This window comes from Narcine bancroftii, chromosome 5 (assembly GCF_036971445.1).
Source record: "Narcine bancroftii isolate sNarBan1 chromosome 5, sNarBan1.hap1, whole genome shotgun sequence".
Lineage (NCBI taxonomy): Eukaryota > Metazoa > Chordata > Chondrichthyes > Torpediniformes > Narcinidae > Narcine > Narcine bancroftii.
Genome location: NC_091473.1, coordinates 250,202,114 through 250,218,675, shown reverse-complemented (window position 1 = coordinate 250,218,675; position 16,562 = coordinate 250,202,114). Strand labels below are relative to the sequence as shown.

At 42.7% G+C, this 16,562-nt stretch overlaps 1 protein-coding gene across 5 annotated transcripts in view; it reads left to right on the top strand.

Annotated features, from left to right (window-relative positions):
* The first annotated feature begins 3,309 nt into the window (after nt 1-3,309).
* The window catches only part of LOC138765172 (transcription factor SOX-13-like), a 167,798-nt gene continuing 154,545 nt past the window's right edge, over nt 3,310-16,562 (top strand). For all 5 annotated transcript variants that reach the window (XM_069942055.1, XM_069942058.1, XM_069942060.1 and 2 more), the window contains exon 1: nt 3,310-3,544. The gene's annotated coding sequence lies outside the window, so the exon portion shown is untranslated. The remainder of the gene's footprint in view (nt 3,545-16,562) is intronic.

Genomic DNA, 16,562 nt, shown 5'->3' with positions numbered 1-16,562 from the left:
CTTGTAGAACAAAATGCTGATGCAATGGAAGTCTGCCTTGCCGCACATAAAACTATTAGAAGAGGGAAAATACATAAATGTGAAGATTGGTTGTTGGACATCGTGCAAAAGATAGTTGGTTGGTAGTGCGCAATGAGTCCTGGGTGATTGTCCTTGAGGCAGCTCACACTTTGTCTTTAGTCTCAATGATGAAGTGAGGGACACATCGGGAACATTGATGGCAGTCGATGAGGTTGAAGGAGGTGAATATGAATCTTTGCTTCAGATGGAAGGACTGTTTGGAACCCTGGATAGTAGTGAGGGAGAGGGTACAAGAGCAATGGTGTTACTTCCTATGGTTGCGGGAGAAAGTACCAGGAGTAAAAAAAAATGCTCGGACATCTCTCATGTTCCCCCATACCTTCAAGGGCTCAAGCCCGAAACATTGGTGATGTATCTTTACCTTTGCTACACTTTTTGACCTGCTGAGTTTCTCCAGAATTTGTGTGTTTTTTCACTTAACCATGGTGTCAACAGAATCCTGTGTTTTACCTCATTCATTGTAATTGCATTCCGGCAGCTGCATCAGAGGGCTTAGAATTCCAACCCAGGCACTTGAATCAGGGCCCATGTCACAGAGCAATGTTGAGAGAATGATGTCCCGACAAGGGTGAGACTCTAGAAATGTTGGTGAAAGGCCGAAGATGCCTTCAGTTTGGCAGGAGTCAGCAAATCCCTCCACGTCCATCCTGCCTTGCCATTCTCCCAAATGTAAGAACATAAGAAATAGGAGCAGGCGTAGGCCATCCAGCCCGTCGAGCCTGCTCTGCCATTTAATGAAACCATAGCTGATCTGAGTGAACTGTTTAATGTACAAGGTGTTCACATTGCCAGGTAATTGTAACTCAGGGAGGACCTTTAATGGAATATAAGCACAGAACAGTCATTAATGAACACCATGGTTTAATATTAAGTGGTTTAATATTATAACAGGCTTGAAAATTGTATGGGAGAATTGGTACCACGTCAGATTCCATGTCAGGTCATTCATAACCCAAAAGTTCCTGTATTGAAGCCCTACCAATTTTGGGTTGAAAAATGACTTGAGAGTTGACACAGGATTAAATTTCATTACATTTCAAAGATTCACAGAATCACGGGAGGGGCATAGAGGGATATAGTCTGGGTGAAGGTCAGTGGGATTAGGCAGAAAGATAGTTTGGCACAGACAAGAAGGGCCAAAGGGTCAGTTTCTTTGCTGTAGATTTCTATGGTTCATACAGCACAGCAACAGGCCCTTTGGCCTGCTGAGTCCTCAGTGACCATCGAGTACCCTTGAGGCGAAGCTCCATTTATTTTCCCCACACTCTCATCAATTGCCCTCAGATTCCACGAATCATCTAAGCACTAGAAAGACCAGAAGTCTGACCCCCAACACTTCAAGAATAGTTTCTTTCCAACAGTTATCAGGCTCTTGAACTTCCCCGCAACACAATGCTGCTTCTAGACCATTGCACAAATTTTAAATTCCTACTTTATCATTTGAAACAAAACTCATTTAAAAAGGCGTACTTATTCAGGCCCGCTGCTCTACTCATTATACACCCATGACTCTGTGGTCAGGCACAATTCCAATGCTATCTATAAATTTGCCAATGACACCACGGTTGTCAGCAGAATCATAAACGGCATTGATGAAGCTTGTAGGAGGGAAATAGATCAGCTACAGCCTTGCACTCGACATTAGCAAAACCGATGTTTGTGGACTTCAGAAGGAAGTCAGGGAACACTACCCGATCCTCATCAAAGGTTCAGCAATGGAGAGGGTCAAGAACTTCAAATTCCTGAATCTCAACATCTCCGAGGATCTGTCCCGGAGCCTCCATGCCAATGCAATAAAGAAGGCTCACCAGTGGCTATACTTTGTGAGGAGTTTGAAGAGGTTCTGTATGACATCAAAGACTCTCAAAAACTTCTATTGGTGTACCATGGAGAGCATTCTGGTTGCAAAACTGTCTGGTACAGAGGTGCTGACACTCGGGACAAGAAAAATTTCCTGAGGGTTGTTAACTCGGCCTGTGACATCATGAGCACCATTCTTCACTCCATCGAGGACATCTACGTGAGCTTCTATCCTCAAGGACCCCCCACCACCAGGCCATGTCCTCTTCACTCTGCTTCCATCGGGAAAAAAATACAGCAGCCTAAAGACGAACACTCAGCGGAACAAGGGCAGCTTCGTCTCCACTGCCATCAGATTCCTGAATAATCAAAAAACCTAACTCTGCCTTACTTTGACTTTTCGTACCCTATTTTTCTTTATTTTTGAAAGGTGCCTTATATAAATGTTTGCAATCTGATGCTGTGCAAACAACAAATTTTGTGATTTGTTCATGACAATAAATTCTGAATCTTGGGGATTGTTTTGCTGAGGATTTACAATCTAACTGCAATCCCGAGCTCCCGGTTGCTTGCCATTTCAACTCCCCTTCCCTGTTCGGGCTTTCTCCACTGCCAATGTGAGGCCACGGTAAACTAGAGGAACAACGCCTCATATTCTGCCTGGGCAGTCTACAGCCTAATGGTCTGAACATTGCACTTTTAAATTTCTTGTTGTGTACCATTTTTACTCTTCCTCCTTCCCCTCACCCTAGCCCCCTTTTATGTCCACTTTCCTCCTTACTGTCGCCCATCATCGTGCCCTTTTGTTCAGTCTGCTCTCTCTTTATACCAGCAATGGTCACCTTCTTATCAGATTCCAGACTGGCAGCCTTTGTATTCTAACCACCCACAACCCCCTCCACCTCTCGTCTCCCTTCTCCTGACCTCTGTTTTTGGTGTCTGGCTTCTGCCCATCCACTGCCTCGGCCCTTCATGCCTCCCCTCTCCCTGGTCCACCATTGCCACGTGGGCCCCTGTCCACCTCCTCTCACCCTCGTCCTCTGTGCACTGGCTTCTCTTCTCTGCATTCCCAGGCTTGGTGAAGGGTTCCAACCCAAAGCATCGACCTTTCTTTTTCTCAAACTGACTTCCTCCAGCAGTTGGTGTTCACTGTGCAAGCTTATCTTGTGGCAAATAAACTTATGAGTGGAGTTAAAAAAAAAACTGAAACTGTGCATCGCAGGGCAATGAGATGGGAAATCATCATCGAGGATGTTCAAAGGTTAGTTATTATTTTCAATAAACAGGAAGAAATGGACCGAAATGACAGCTATCGTGGATTTTATTTCCCTGAACCCACTCTGAGAGGGACCGCGCCTTTAATGAGACTGGTGTCGGCCAAAGGTTGCACGGGCTGCAGGAACCTGCCCCTTTAAGTGCTGGCGAGTGGGTTACAATGGGAAAGGAGCCGGGATCTCAGCCGACGTGCCGCCGGCACCAGTCGCTTGGCACGGGGCAGCTCTGATTTGTGACCCCCCCTTCCCCCTCCCCCCAAACCCCCCTCCCCCAATCCCTTCCCCATTCAAGCTCCCCGAGGGCAGCGTGTCCAGTCCACGCAGCACCCACCTCGGAAGGCAGCGGAGAGCCGAGGCAGAGGAACAAAAGGAGGCGAGGAGTGTCCGCTGTAAGTGGGGCAGGGAGCGGGGCGATGGGGGTCGGGAGGGCTGGACCACTGGACCAGTTGTCAATGTCCCCCGTCCCAGTGCTGAATCTCGGGGCGCTGCAGCATTTTCATGTCCCCTCGCTTTGCCCCATGTCCCTGCATCAAACTTCCAAGTCAACAATGACCCCCTTGTCACCATCTGCGCTGGGAATTCCCACCGCCTCAGTGTGTGGAGGAGGGGGGTCCATGTGGAGCAGAATCCCACCGCCTCAGTGTGTGGTGGAGGAGGAGGGGGGGGGGGGTCATGTGGAGCAGAATCCCACCAACCCTCGTGTGGAAGGGTGTAGTTAACCAACTTCTTCCCTGCAAACTTCTGCCCGGTCAAAGATTTAAAAGGACGAGCGCTTCGTCATTTCTCTCTGACCACATCAGCATTTGGCAATTGTAAATATTTTGTCAAACATGTTAATTATAAACCAGCAGTTTCCAGAAGAGGGGAACTATCCAAGAATGTTGGCGTCAACCTTGACTGCAGAAACCAGCTCCCCCCCCCCCCCCCACTCCTCCTTGTATATTAAAACTTTCTTTTCTCCCTCTCGCTTTCCGATATAAATGGAGCGATTGTGAGTGTGTTCATCTATTGATAGACCACAGAGCCAGCCTGTTCCACGGCACATTCCACTCTCTGTCCCTGGGTCATTCTATATGCTTGCAGTTTGAGTCCGCTAACTCTCAATAAGTAGTTGCCTCAAAAGTCTTGAGTTGTAATAGAATAATCAGCTGATGTCTGAACAAGATGCGACAGGGTGGAAACGAGAGAGAGCTGTGTGTTTTGTTTCGAAATTGGCCCTCTGTCCCCTTATTTGTTTTTAATCCTTAATTTTGAAATCATTTCTTTTGTTTCTCTTCAACCTCCTTATTTGCTGACTGCTTCGATTATGGCCTGGATCGGCCAGTAAATTTATTATATTTTATTACGAGGCGAATTAACGAAAAAAAAATAACAAAACCTCTTAAAAGCAGTCAATGTGAATTCTCCATTTGTAACCTTTCTAAAATTTGGTAGGATATAGATTCTACTTGGTGATGTATATTTTTTTCCCCCTACCAAATAGGGTAATATATTTGGTAATATAATCCTATTTAATATTATAATACTTTGATGAAGGGCTCAAGCCCAAAACGTTGGTTATGAATCTATCTTTGCCAAATCTGTTTGACCTGCTGAGTTTCTCCAGAATGTGCTTTTACTTCTCAACCACAGCATCTGCAGACTTTTTGTGTTTTAATATTTGGTAGGGGTTGGGAAGTATCTCTAGTCTCCCTGCTTAATCCTGAAGATGACATTGGTTTTCAATCCATCACTTCCACACAAACTATTCTCTCCACTACTTTTCAATTTGTACCCGGGCTGCATGCAGGTCACCTTCACTTGCTATGGAATACGGCCCTCACTCAACCCACAGGAGAAGTCGGTTCCTTCTAGTTTGAATGTTGATCTGAAATTGCTTGTGTTTTCCACCTGGTTTGGAGCTTTGTTAACTCCAAGGCAAGGATTGAAAATTCTCGTCGGGTACACTGATATTCTCTCATCTACTGAAATGACTGTAATTGACTAGGTGGCTGGTCCCTGTGTATTGAAAGCCAAAGAGAAGCTTGTAAGTCAGTGGCAAAGCACTTACAGAAGTGGCCTAGCCTGAGTGAGAATTTCAGGAAGCATGGTGCCCAGAGAGTCGCACCAGATTGTGAAATCCCTTTGTTGTCCTGAAACCTGCTTCCTTGTTAACAGATCCTTGCTCAGACAGAAATGTTGGTTTTGTATGTCTTTTGGATAGTTTTATTAGTCCAGTGAGGGAGGGAGTAGATTTCTTTCCCCAATGCTTTGTGCATTTTATTATTGCCTTGATGAATATCATCTCACCCTCTTTTGAACACCACCAAATAAACAGAGCAGGGGACTTCACCCTTTAATTCAGTACAGCCTTTTTTCCAATTGGTGAAACATTCAAAATGCAGTCCATGTGAATTTATGGATGTCAATATTGTTCAAAAGTAATACATTTACTTGCTGGAGTCAGGAATGCAATGGGGCCAGTATTAGATTAATGCAGTAAAATATTAGATTGTGCCTTTTGACTATAATTGTTGCAACATGTAAAATTCCTAACCATAAACTATTCAGGGACCACCTAAAGATCTGTCTGCATACTGAAATATTCTTTTTCTTGCATTAACTGGAACTGTGAATCTGTCCTTTTTTTTTTCTGATTGCATTTGTAATTATTTAAAATTTTACAAAGGTAGCTGGTGCATCTGTTTGGCATCAGCAAGTATGAATGTTGGTCCATCTATTCACTGTAGGCGTGTACGGCAAATTCTCTTTCAAATTGAACATTGAATTGCGGTTAACTGTTCCAAGAATCCCAATAGTTTATAGCAAAGCTGGCCGTGGGCATTGTGTGCAATGCATGGTTGGACTTCACAGAGACTCTGGCACATATTCCCATTGATCAAAACTGCGAGTTTTCTGTAAATTTCCAACTGCACTTTACTTGCTGTTCACACAGGGCCTTTTAATAAATATAAAGTGGATAATCCAGCTGAGCTTTTATCGGGCACACGAGTTGTGTGGCCACAGACCAATTCATAGAGCATTATGGCGAGGGCCTTTATTTTAAATAAGGCTCATGGATTGAAATGTTTACAACATACAAGGGTGTGCAAAGCCAATGGAGGAAAAAATACTCACTACAATAATACTTCTGCAAATAAGACTTTTGCCATTAATCTAAAAGGACCACAACTTTTAATGATTTTGAAAGCTGGGTTGCCCAGTGTCTTGATCGTGGGTCAGCCTGTATCCAACTTTGAGACTGAGAAAATGAAATGGAACTAGTCAAACCCAGGAGTTTCCGTGACTTCAAGGTTTTATTTTCTTCCCATTCGCCCCCTCACTGTTTACTCAGCCACTTTTCCATTCCGATGACAGTAAAACAATGGCTGGGCTGTCTTTTTAGTAAAATAAAATGAATGCAGTAGCAGCCTACATTTTTGGAACTGTTGAATCCATTTGTTGCTTTATAGTTTGGGCTCTTGTTGTTTCAAGGTTATCCTATGATTGCTCCAGTATGTTATTTCTCTTGTTCAAAATCCCTCCCTATTGTGGAAATCAGTGGGTGTTGAAAGATCAATGGACTGAAAGGTCACCATAGTTTTTGACATTGAGGACAATAGGAACAGGATTCCATAATTCAGAAATCTTTATTACTGAGAATTATGCTTGTTTGGGGATCAGCTTCTAAACCCTGGTTTGTAAGGTTGCAGGTGTGCAACAGATTTTATGATTTTTTTTTTGCATCTTGGTGATCTTGTGCCAAACTTTAAAAAAAGTTCTGTGGGTCAGTGCAGTTCTTAAGGTGAGTAATTTCCTGAGCCCTGCACAGAGTTGCAGGCATTACAATGTGTGTGTTGCTTTGGAAAGAGGGATTTGGTCATTCAAATGTATGCTTGTTTGGTTACACGCTGTTGTTAGACTTGCAACTAAGTGAACAGGGAAACTTTTTTATTTTAAAAAGGAGCTTGCCACTCTGTTTAACTTTGATTAAACTAGGTTCATCTAAAACCACTGTGGCCTTTCCCTATCTGGCCCTGAACTTGTTTTCGACAAAGCTGATCGATGTGTGACAAAGGTTCTCTTTGATTGTATACCACCCGTGTGACAAAGGTTCTTTTTAATTATATACCACCCCTCTGAAGCTCCTGCGGGATTTGCAAGGGGAGCCATTTTGGATTATATTGATAGAAAATTGCAGTGTCATTAGGGTTCAGAATGGTTTTCCTAAATCTGAAAAGCTGAATGAAAAGGTTTCAAGGGCATAATATATTCCTATTGTATTTGAGGGCTGTACCAATTTCACCAAATGGGTTCCTCTTGCAAACCTGCTGGTGGGAGGGTTAGAAACATAGAAACATAGAAGATAGGAGCAGGAGTAGGTAATTCGACTCTTCGAGGCTGCTCCGCCATTCAACGAGATCATGGCTGATCTTAAAGTTCAGTACCCCGTCCCCGCCTTCTCTCCGTAACCTTTAATACCCTTATACTGAAGGTATGCAAACGCAGTGAGGGATAATGAGGTAAGTGGTTAAGCCATCTTAATGTTGATGATTGGGTCAACCAGCTATAATTGTAGAAGGAGATTGTTGTTAGGAAAAGGAGACCGGGGGAAGGCCATTTTCTTAATGTGGATCAAGCACAGAATGAGTTTAGAGTGGAAATCATCTGAGTGAAAATAGTCACTGGGTAGTGACATCAGAAAGCAGATGGAAAAATACTGTAGAGGTTTACCAAAGTGACATGACCGAGGTGGGCTGCACAGTTTAATCCTGAGGATTGCTGTAAGTAACGTGCTTTACCACCATTAGTAAATTGATGTTGAAAAATAACATTGTATTAAGTGGTCTCTTCTACATCAGGGCCATGTTATCTGTCCAATATTACTCAGAATATTCAGGGTTTTATCAGCATAGCTGTGAAATGGTACCCTCTTTAGATCTTGTGTGATTGGGTGGGATATGATTTCCTTTCTAAATCTCTGCTCACAGATAGAAAATCTGACTGTATGATCGGTTGAATCCTTTGGAGAATATGGTGCAGAGGATTTCAAAGTGAGTTTGTAGTCTTGTTCTGTAAACTTGCAAGCAGGAGACTGAACAGAACAAAACTGGTGGGATAGGGGCAGTTCCAAAGGGAGTGATGGGGGACAGGGAGGAAGAGATAACTTTGCCTCTTGAGTTCAGACTGGAGAGGTTCTGTCCTGATGGGTCAGCTCTAATTTGAAGGAATCTTTGTTGAACTTCTCAACCGGAGTGGGTAAAATGTTTGGGGGCTTTTGTTTCCAGTAGATGAGAGAGCATCTTTAATTATTCATTCGAGGAATTTAGGGTTTGCAGGGTGAACCAGCATTTAATCGCCCGTCCCTTTCTGCTCTTGAAAATGGTGGGTTGCTATCTTGAACTGCTGCAGTCCTTGAGGTATGGGGAGATTCACAATGCTATTAGGGCCTGATAAGTCTTGCTTCAATACCTGAAAGATACAAGAGCCTGTACCACATTGGTTAATAATCAATAAAATAATCTAAGAGTGTGGCAGAGGTGGCATGGTGGGCAAGACCAGCCATGATCTTATTCAAAAGCAGAGCAAACCAAAGTCTGTGCAGCCAACTCCTCCTGCTCTTGTTGTTTTAGTACTTGACCACAACATGAGACCTTATTACATTTATTTTTGGTCCTATTTGGTTCAAATTTAATCTTTTAATTCATGGCAACCGAAACAACTACAAAGCAAAATTAATGATCACTTCCGCTGCACATGCAAGAGCCGCTGAGGAGAATTGTGTACGGTTCTCTTGAAAGTTGCAAGCTCTGAGATTAGACTAGCATGCAGTGAAACACAAGAGTTAGTTAGCAGATACTGTGATTGTAGTAAAAACGCTGAAATGCTGGAGGAACTTGAAGGGCTCAAGCCTGAAATGTCAGTTATATATCTTTACCTCCTATGGATGTTGCAAAACCTGCTGATTTCCTGCAGCATTTTTGTGTTTTTGTTAGACTAGCATGCAACCATTTGCAGACCCAATGCATTTATTAGAGGCAAACAGAAATGAGGTTTGACTGAAACTGCCTCTTGCGCATGCATTTCTGCCAGGTTTGACCAGTTAGAACGCCCCTCATGACCAAGGGAGTGAAGTTTTTTAATCTTTAACAACTAAAGTTGTTTGAAACTTTGAAAACCCTTTTTCTCACTCTCACCAAATGTCTGAATGTGTGTTAGTAATGACTCTGTGGTTGCTTGATTTGCCCTCGAGTTCAGCTTCCAAACAGACCAGCAGAAATTTGAGGCTGGAGAGTAGTGCAGAGGAGTCGGAGGAAGGACACTTCATAAACAGGAGTATTACTTTTTTTTTAAAAAAAAATGTTCGCCCTTCCTTGCTGAGGAACGGAGAATGCATTGGGACCAACATTTGCTGGAGTATATATTATTCACCGGGCATCTAATATTGCCTGTTATTGATGTCATTCATTCCCCTTCATTTATTTATTGAATAAATGTTTTGATTTAACTCCAGTGATGGTGAAAGCAGTACACCTGGCACTGTGGGAACCCTGGCTGTTGTATACTATCGGTGTGTGAGGTTTCTTTGTATCCCTGTTGGGGAAAGCAAGATTTAACTTTGAAGATTTACTATTTTTGAAGAACGAGAGGCTTTGTGAATATTTATTATTTATCTTTATATTTACTATCATTTTCCTTACCGTAATTTAACATATACATTGTAGTTTTTCTTTTGCCAAGTACCTGCTTAGTTGCAGTGAGAATTTCTGGCATATGCATGTTCTACTTGTGTGTACGATAATAGTCATTATTGTTTGCGGGCCACCAGCTAACATGGTCCTGTTTCCCTCTTTGTGATGTTGTACTAACTCCTAAAAGTGGTTTCTTGTTCTCTGTGGACGTATGGCACCATTTTAATCGCTGATTGTGACAAGATGTGCCATTTTGTTTCCTTTGCGTCTGCACGCCTTTCCTGTAGAGGAGCTGTAATGGACACAAACCTGTCCAACGTGGATGTATTTAAGCACAGGAGCATAATTTTTAAAAATCCATGGTCTGTTCTTGGGCAGGGGTGGGGTGAAATGAGGTGTTAAAATGTTACAGCTAGGATGAGCCCATACCATTTAACACTTGATGTTCAATCATGGGAATGTTTAGTTGTATCTTGGCTTAATGAGAGGAAGTGCTTTGAATCTTCATTGTTTAACCCAAACTTGCATTGAATATTGTAAGGGTTGATATTCAATTTTAACTTTTCAAAGGGTTAATCATGCATTTTTAAAAAAAAACTGCATTCATAGGATGAGGAGATGAGTGAAATTATTTCCTTTTATCTTTCTCTTCCCCTCCCCACCAGTGAATTTGGCCAGAGTCACACTGCCTATGTCCATAAGGTAGAAGTCATCACCTCCAGGATCAAGTGGCTGACAGGCAGTTTTAATATTTTTTGGAGTTTCTTGTCAGAGAGGAAATGGCAAAGGTTCAAGGTCAACATGGCAGACAAACAGCTTTGATTAAATCCCCGTCTGCAATTGTGACTTGTTGCGTCAGATGATGCTTGACGTGGGCTTCTGCCTCATTCTTTTCCCTTGCACTGGGTTCCCTGTTGGTTACTTTCCACTGCACTGTGGCAGCTGGCAGTTTGTGTGTGAATGCTTTTGGTCTTGTGTAACCCCTGGGCCAACTTTGATCCCGGATGAGTGGGAGTTTGGGGACTTATACAGGATGAATTAAAAGCAGCAAGAGAAGCTAAACAAACATACTTGAGGAATGTTTTCAGATAGTTCAGTTTGCCAAATTATTTTTAAGGAGTTAGTAGAGTACTTTAATGTTTCTTACAATTTTTCCCATTTATTCTCATTTTTTTTAACTGCTTTGTTGATTAATTAATTGAATTTTGTATCCTGGAATAATTGTGCTATTTAGTGTAGAAAGAAAGTCAAAATTTCTTCCATTATGAAGAGGCTTGGGGGTACAGGTACATAGATCCAAGAAAGTGATGGTGTAGGTAGACAGGGCAGTGATGACATGGGGTGTGCTTGCCTTCTTTGGTCAAGGGATTGAGTTTAGGAGCAGGGACAATCGTGTTACAACTGTTCAAGACAAAATGTTGTTGAGACTTCACTTGGAAAATTGTGCTGGATTAAAGCTGCTTTGGTGCTGGCTTATCAGTGACCTACCCTTTCATCTTCACTCTTCTGTGTGTCCTTCCTGTTCCATACACATGAGATAACTCCAAGAGTGAGCCTCCATTGAACCAGCGAGATGACAGATGCTGGTATCTGAGGCCAAACACCATCTGCTGGAGGAACTCAGTGAATCAGGTTCACTGGGAGAAAAAGAAACTCATTCCCCCCCTCAGTTGTGCACTCTTACCCTTCTCTTCCCCCCCCTCCCTAACTGCCATTGGTTACACCTGGTCTTCCTTTATACCTCTTTTCTCACCTTCTCCTCATCAGATCCCAGCGCTGGCAAACTTTGACCTGGTGAGTTTCGCCAGGACTTTTGTTTACATGAATGGTCAATGGCTCAAATGGGAATACTTTTTTTAAAAATTACCAAGATGGATCCATCGAGATTGTAAAACCAGTGGAGAGAACCTGAGGCATTTCAGGAGCGATTTGGATTTTCTCTCCCTCCCCCTCAGCTCTGTCTCATCTCCCTCTCATTTTCTTGTGCATCTTCCACAGTTCTGCTGGAATTTTGCCCTCTTTGAAATGTGACCTTGACATTAAAAGGATAGTAGCTTCCTGCTGGAATACAGATCACCCATTGACTTCTTGTGTGCCTCAAAGCACTTGATGACCTATTCCTGCTTGTAATTCACTTGTTTATAGCCTTTGACGACTTCACTTCCTGGTCTGAAGGCCTACTTCTGCTAAGCCCCGTGTCTGAATTTCTTGAAGAGTGTGTTTGGGAAGAGTTATCTGTGCCAGTGAAGCAGACATTGAAATGAAAGGTGTTTGGGCATTTTAATAAGTGCAGAAACAGGCCCTTTGGTCCACTATATTCATGCTCATCTTTTTGCCCATCCGCACTATTTCCCATATTAAGACCATATCCTACTATGCCTTGCCAATTTGAATGTCTTGTAAACATTGTTTATGTATCTGAGATGATTAAATGAAGTACCATGTGCGAGTGTTGGCATGTAATGGTTCTCCATCCAAAGTCACTAAGGACAGACATTCCAGCCAAGGAATGGTGGTCACTTCCAGTGGTTATAGAGTGATGCCTGAAATTGGGGATTGACCATGCTTACTGATCTCTTCAGAGATGGGTAATTTTGTGCTGGTGTTTTGAAGTTTTCCTCCTGGAATTGGGCATTGTAGTTCTGGGTCCTCCTTGAGTCGAGGGCCAGTCTTCATTACTCTTCTGACCATTGAGTGTCTGCTGCCACTATGAAGTACTATCCTTCATAATCCCACTACCCTCTGCCTTATCCATGCTGGGTGGGTGAGATATTTACTGTTCGGGACAATGTGTGGAGGTTGATTGGCTGCCTGGTATGGCGGAGAAGCCCTCTCAGAACAGAGGCTTGGTGTTTGAAGCTGACTTAAGCCCTTTTGATGGGCAGAGGTCAGAGTCGGTGGGTGCGACTGGCCAGCTTTGTGTAGAGGGGGATCTCCAGAAGTCTTGTTTTGCTCATTCACTTACTGAGACATTAAACAAATGGAATTGATATTTATTATCGCTCTATTTTTTTGTATTTATTGTCTCTTTAATTTAATTAAGTAAGCTATTTTAGTTGTTTCCTAGTTTTTCTTGCATTTTTTTTAAACGAAGTAACCACTCATCAACAACCAGTAAGAATGACAGTGTACATGCGTACCTGGACACCAGGGGTCTCCAAAATGGTCAATATCGGCCCATGGGGGTTCACGGGACTATCCAAGGGGTTGATAAATTCTAGGGGATTGCTAAATGCTGGAGGAGGGGGTGGATTGAACTTTTGTGGTGGAAAGCCGGGGCGTGTCTATGGAAAATAGTGAGAGCTAGCCTTGGTGGCTGCCATTTTGTATTTGGCTCTGACCTTTTAATAAGTTGAGAGCGAATTGGAGGACAGACCGAGCATAGAAGAAGGAGGTACCAGTATGTGCTCTTTGTACCTTTGATAGCACACCCCTCTCACCCCTGCCAGTGCTGCCACCCGACCCCCCCCCCCCCTCCCCCAACTGTCCAGCACCATCACCACCACCACTTCCACTTTCAGTCAGTGACCTGCCCCCTGCCGGAGGGGGGGGGGTCCATGAGGGATGAAGGATTCCATCGAGGGGTTGACGGTCTTAAAAAGTGTGAGGGCCCCTGCTGTACACACTATCCTGACTGTGAAGGTCAATCTGCACCCAAAGTGTAGGCACAGAACAGCCTGTTGCCATGGCCGTCCACACCGCAGGCAGGGCCTTGAAGGATTGTATCCTCACCAACCTCGCCTCTCTTAGACAAATGCCACTCTTTTCCCTTGCTGTCAAGCAAGAAATGAACAATGCTGTTTAAACAGGTAAACATATTTACAATAGAGTTTTATTTATACTGCTAAGTTAACAGAGGTCAATGTTTGTGTAATTATATTTGGCGTGCAAAACCAGTTATGTTAAAGATATCACATATATCACAAATAAAGATTCATTATTTTCATGAGACCACTTTCTCAAGGCTTCATTGGCTCTGTCCGAATCCAGGACTGCCTGCAACTGAAGGCATATTATCACTTCGACAAAATTCTCTTAATCCACCTCAACATTTTGCAACTTTTTCTTCACAAGTACTTGTTGGTCTGTAGCAAGCATTTCAGGCATTTGTTATTTTTATATTCTATATTTTAGTAGGTTATTTTGAGGGTTGGGCAGGGAAAGACGCACACATTTTGAAACCCAGATGCAAAGGCACCTACGTTCAGGGTTATAAGACCAGTGTTACTGTTCTCCATTGAAAGCCTGAAACAATGAATATTTGCTAAGAAGGACACCTGTTTAAACAGAAAGACTTCTGGTCAAACAGGAGGCTATATGCCATAATGACTTGTGGTTTTGGAAAAAAATGAAACCAAAATAGCATTGTTCAAGCCAGCCATGTGATTAAGACACTTCAAAAAGCAATTTGAGTATCGTCAACCAGATTGATCTAAAGACAGAAATGCAGTGACATTCTTGAGATAGACACTGCTGTTGTGTTCTTGCCAGGGCAGAACAATGATTTGTGGTGGCCATCGTAATGGTCACATGACTGCCCCAAATCTAGGTAAAGAATCAAGATCATTCTTGAATTTGGATCGCGACCATTTTGATGGTTATTTCATCTAAAACCCTTACCTGGGTCTGTGAAACCATTGTGGAGGTCACAAAATTTGTAACCCCTACAAAAGAAAGGGGGAAGTTGTTTCACATGATTTGAATGAAGAAACATTTCTCTGAAAGCAACTTGACAAAAGAATTTATGGGTTTTGAGAAGTCTGGTCACTCGATGTCTCAACTAGATAATTACTTCTGAATAACAGTTTTAAAAGTTCTGAGTTTCAACACAAGATTTCTGAGACTGAACTTTGAATTTGACCTTTTGGAATTCTGCCTAAACTGTAATAGTTTGGGTAATCTATACACACATAAAAACATTTGCATATAGTTGGGATTCAACACAAGATTTCTGAGACTGAACTTTGAATTTGACCTTTTGGAATTCTGCCTAAACTGTAATGGTTTGGGTAATCTATACACACAAAAACATTTGCATATAGTTGGGATTAAGTTTAGAGTTAAGTAAGATATTATTAATAGTTATTAATAAAAATTATTGATTTAAGATGCCATTGCCTTGGTGAATTTCTATTGCTGCTGGTCTGTGACGTTACACAAGATTTTTGGTGCATATATATACTGTCTGCTGGCAGGATAAAGGAGCCAACATTGATGTCCACCCCTAGGTCAACTTACCCAGCGACAAGAGCCCACATTGCCCTCATAAAGATGTAAAGTTTAAAGGTTCCATTATTATGTAATATTACATTTAGAATGTAACATAAATGAAATTCTTTAACTTTTGTCTACTACAAGGTAGACAGAGTCACTACTTTGTCCAACAATCCTTGTTCAGAATTGTGCAGGCTCTTCTGCCCAACTGGTCAGATTTCAGATTTTTTGTCAGAGTACATGTATGACTTCACATACAACCCTGAGGTTCCTTTTTCCTGCAGGCACAGCAGAATCACCACTAATTGATAGTGCAAAAGACACAGTGTAAACAAATAAAAGAACTGTGAACAGATAGCAAACGTTAAAAAAACTGCAATACAGACAAAACAAAAAATAAATAAAGTGCTCACTAAAAGAGTCCTCAAATGAATCTCTGATTGAGTTTGTTGTTGAGGAGTCTGATAGTGGAGGGGGACCAGCTGTTCCTGGACCTGGTGGTGCAAGTCTTGTGGCACCTACACCTCTTTCTTGATGGCAGTAGCGAGAACAGAGCGTGTGCTGGGTGGTGTGGGTCTTTGATGATTGATGCTGCTCTCCGACAGCAGCGTTTCATGTAGATGTTCTCAATGGGGAGAAAGATTTTCCCTGTGATGTGCTGGGCTGTGTTCATAACCTTTTGCAAGTCTTTATGCTCTTGGCATTGGTGTCTCCATACTAGACCATGATGCAGCCCGTCAGCACACTACCCATCACACATCTATAGAAATTTGCCAGTGTTTCTGATGGCAATACCAAACCTCCGCAAACTCCTAAGGAAGTAAAGGTTGCTCATGTGCTTTCTTCACAATGCCATTAGTGGGTTGGGCCTAGGAAAGGTCCTCCAACATAGAGCTTCCCAAGAACTTAAATTTGCTCACCCTCACCCGCTCTGGACCCGACCTGGATCGTACACATTTGGTTTTCCCTTCCTGAAATCAGCAATCAGCACCTTGGTTTTGGTGACCGTGAGTGCAAGGTTGCTGTTGGTGCACCATTCAGCCACTTCTGAAGAACCTTGTAATTTTTCTGTCTCATCGACCTCTATGCTTTCTATACTGTATTCTCCTTCATTTCTCCTGCCCTTGTACTGTTCCTTTCCATGGTGTTCATACTCTTATGCCTGATTTCTTAGCCCGAATATCACAAAGCCAATTCTGCCATGCTTTGGCAATACCTCTTTGACTAGACGATCAGTGATAACCTAGCCCCTTCTGACTGAAGTATGCTCTAGCACTCCTTACATTCTGGTGTTGTTGCCATATTAACCATTCATTCTCCTCTCCATGTCCAGCTGATGGACCCCTGTTTGAGTGCTTCATGATTGCAAAAACTTGGTAGTACATTTCAAAGGTGATTTAGTGAGATTCGAGACTTTTGTCCATATTGTGGCCTCATTATGACCTTTTGGCAAACTTAATCAGCCCTGTTATGGTCTAAGGTTTCTCATTGCTCCTTGACCTTGGCTGTGTACAGCTGAATC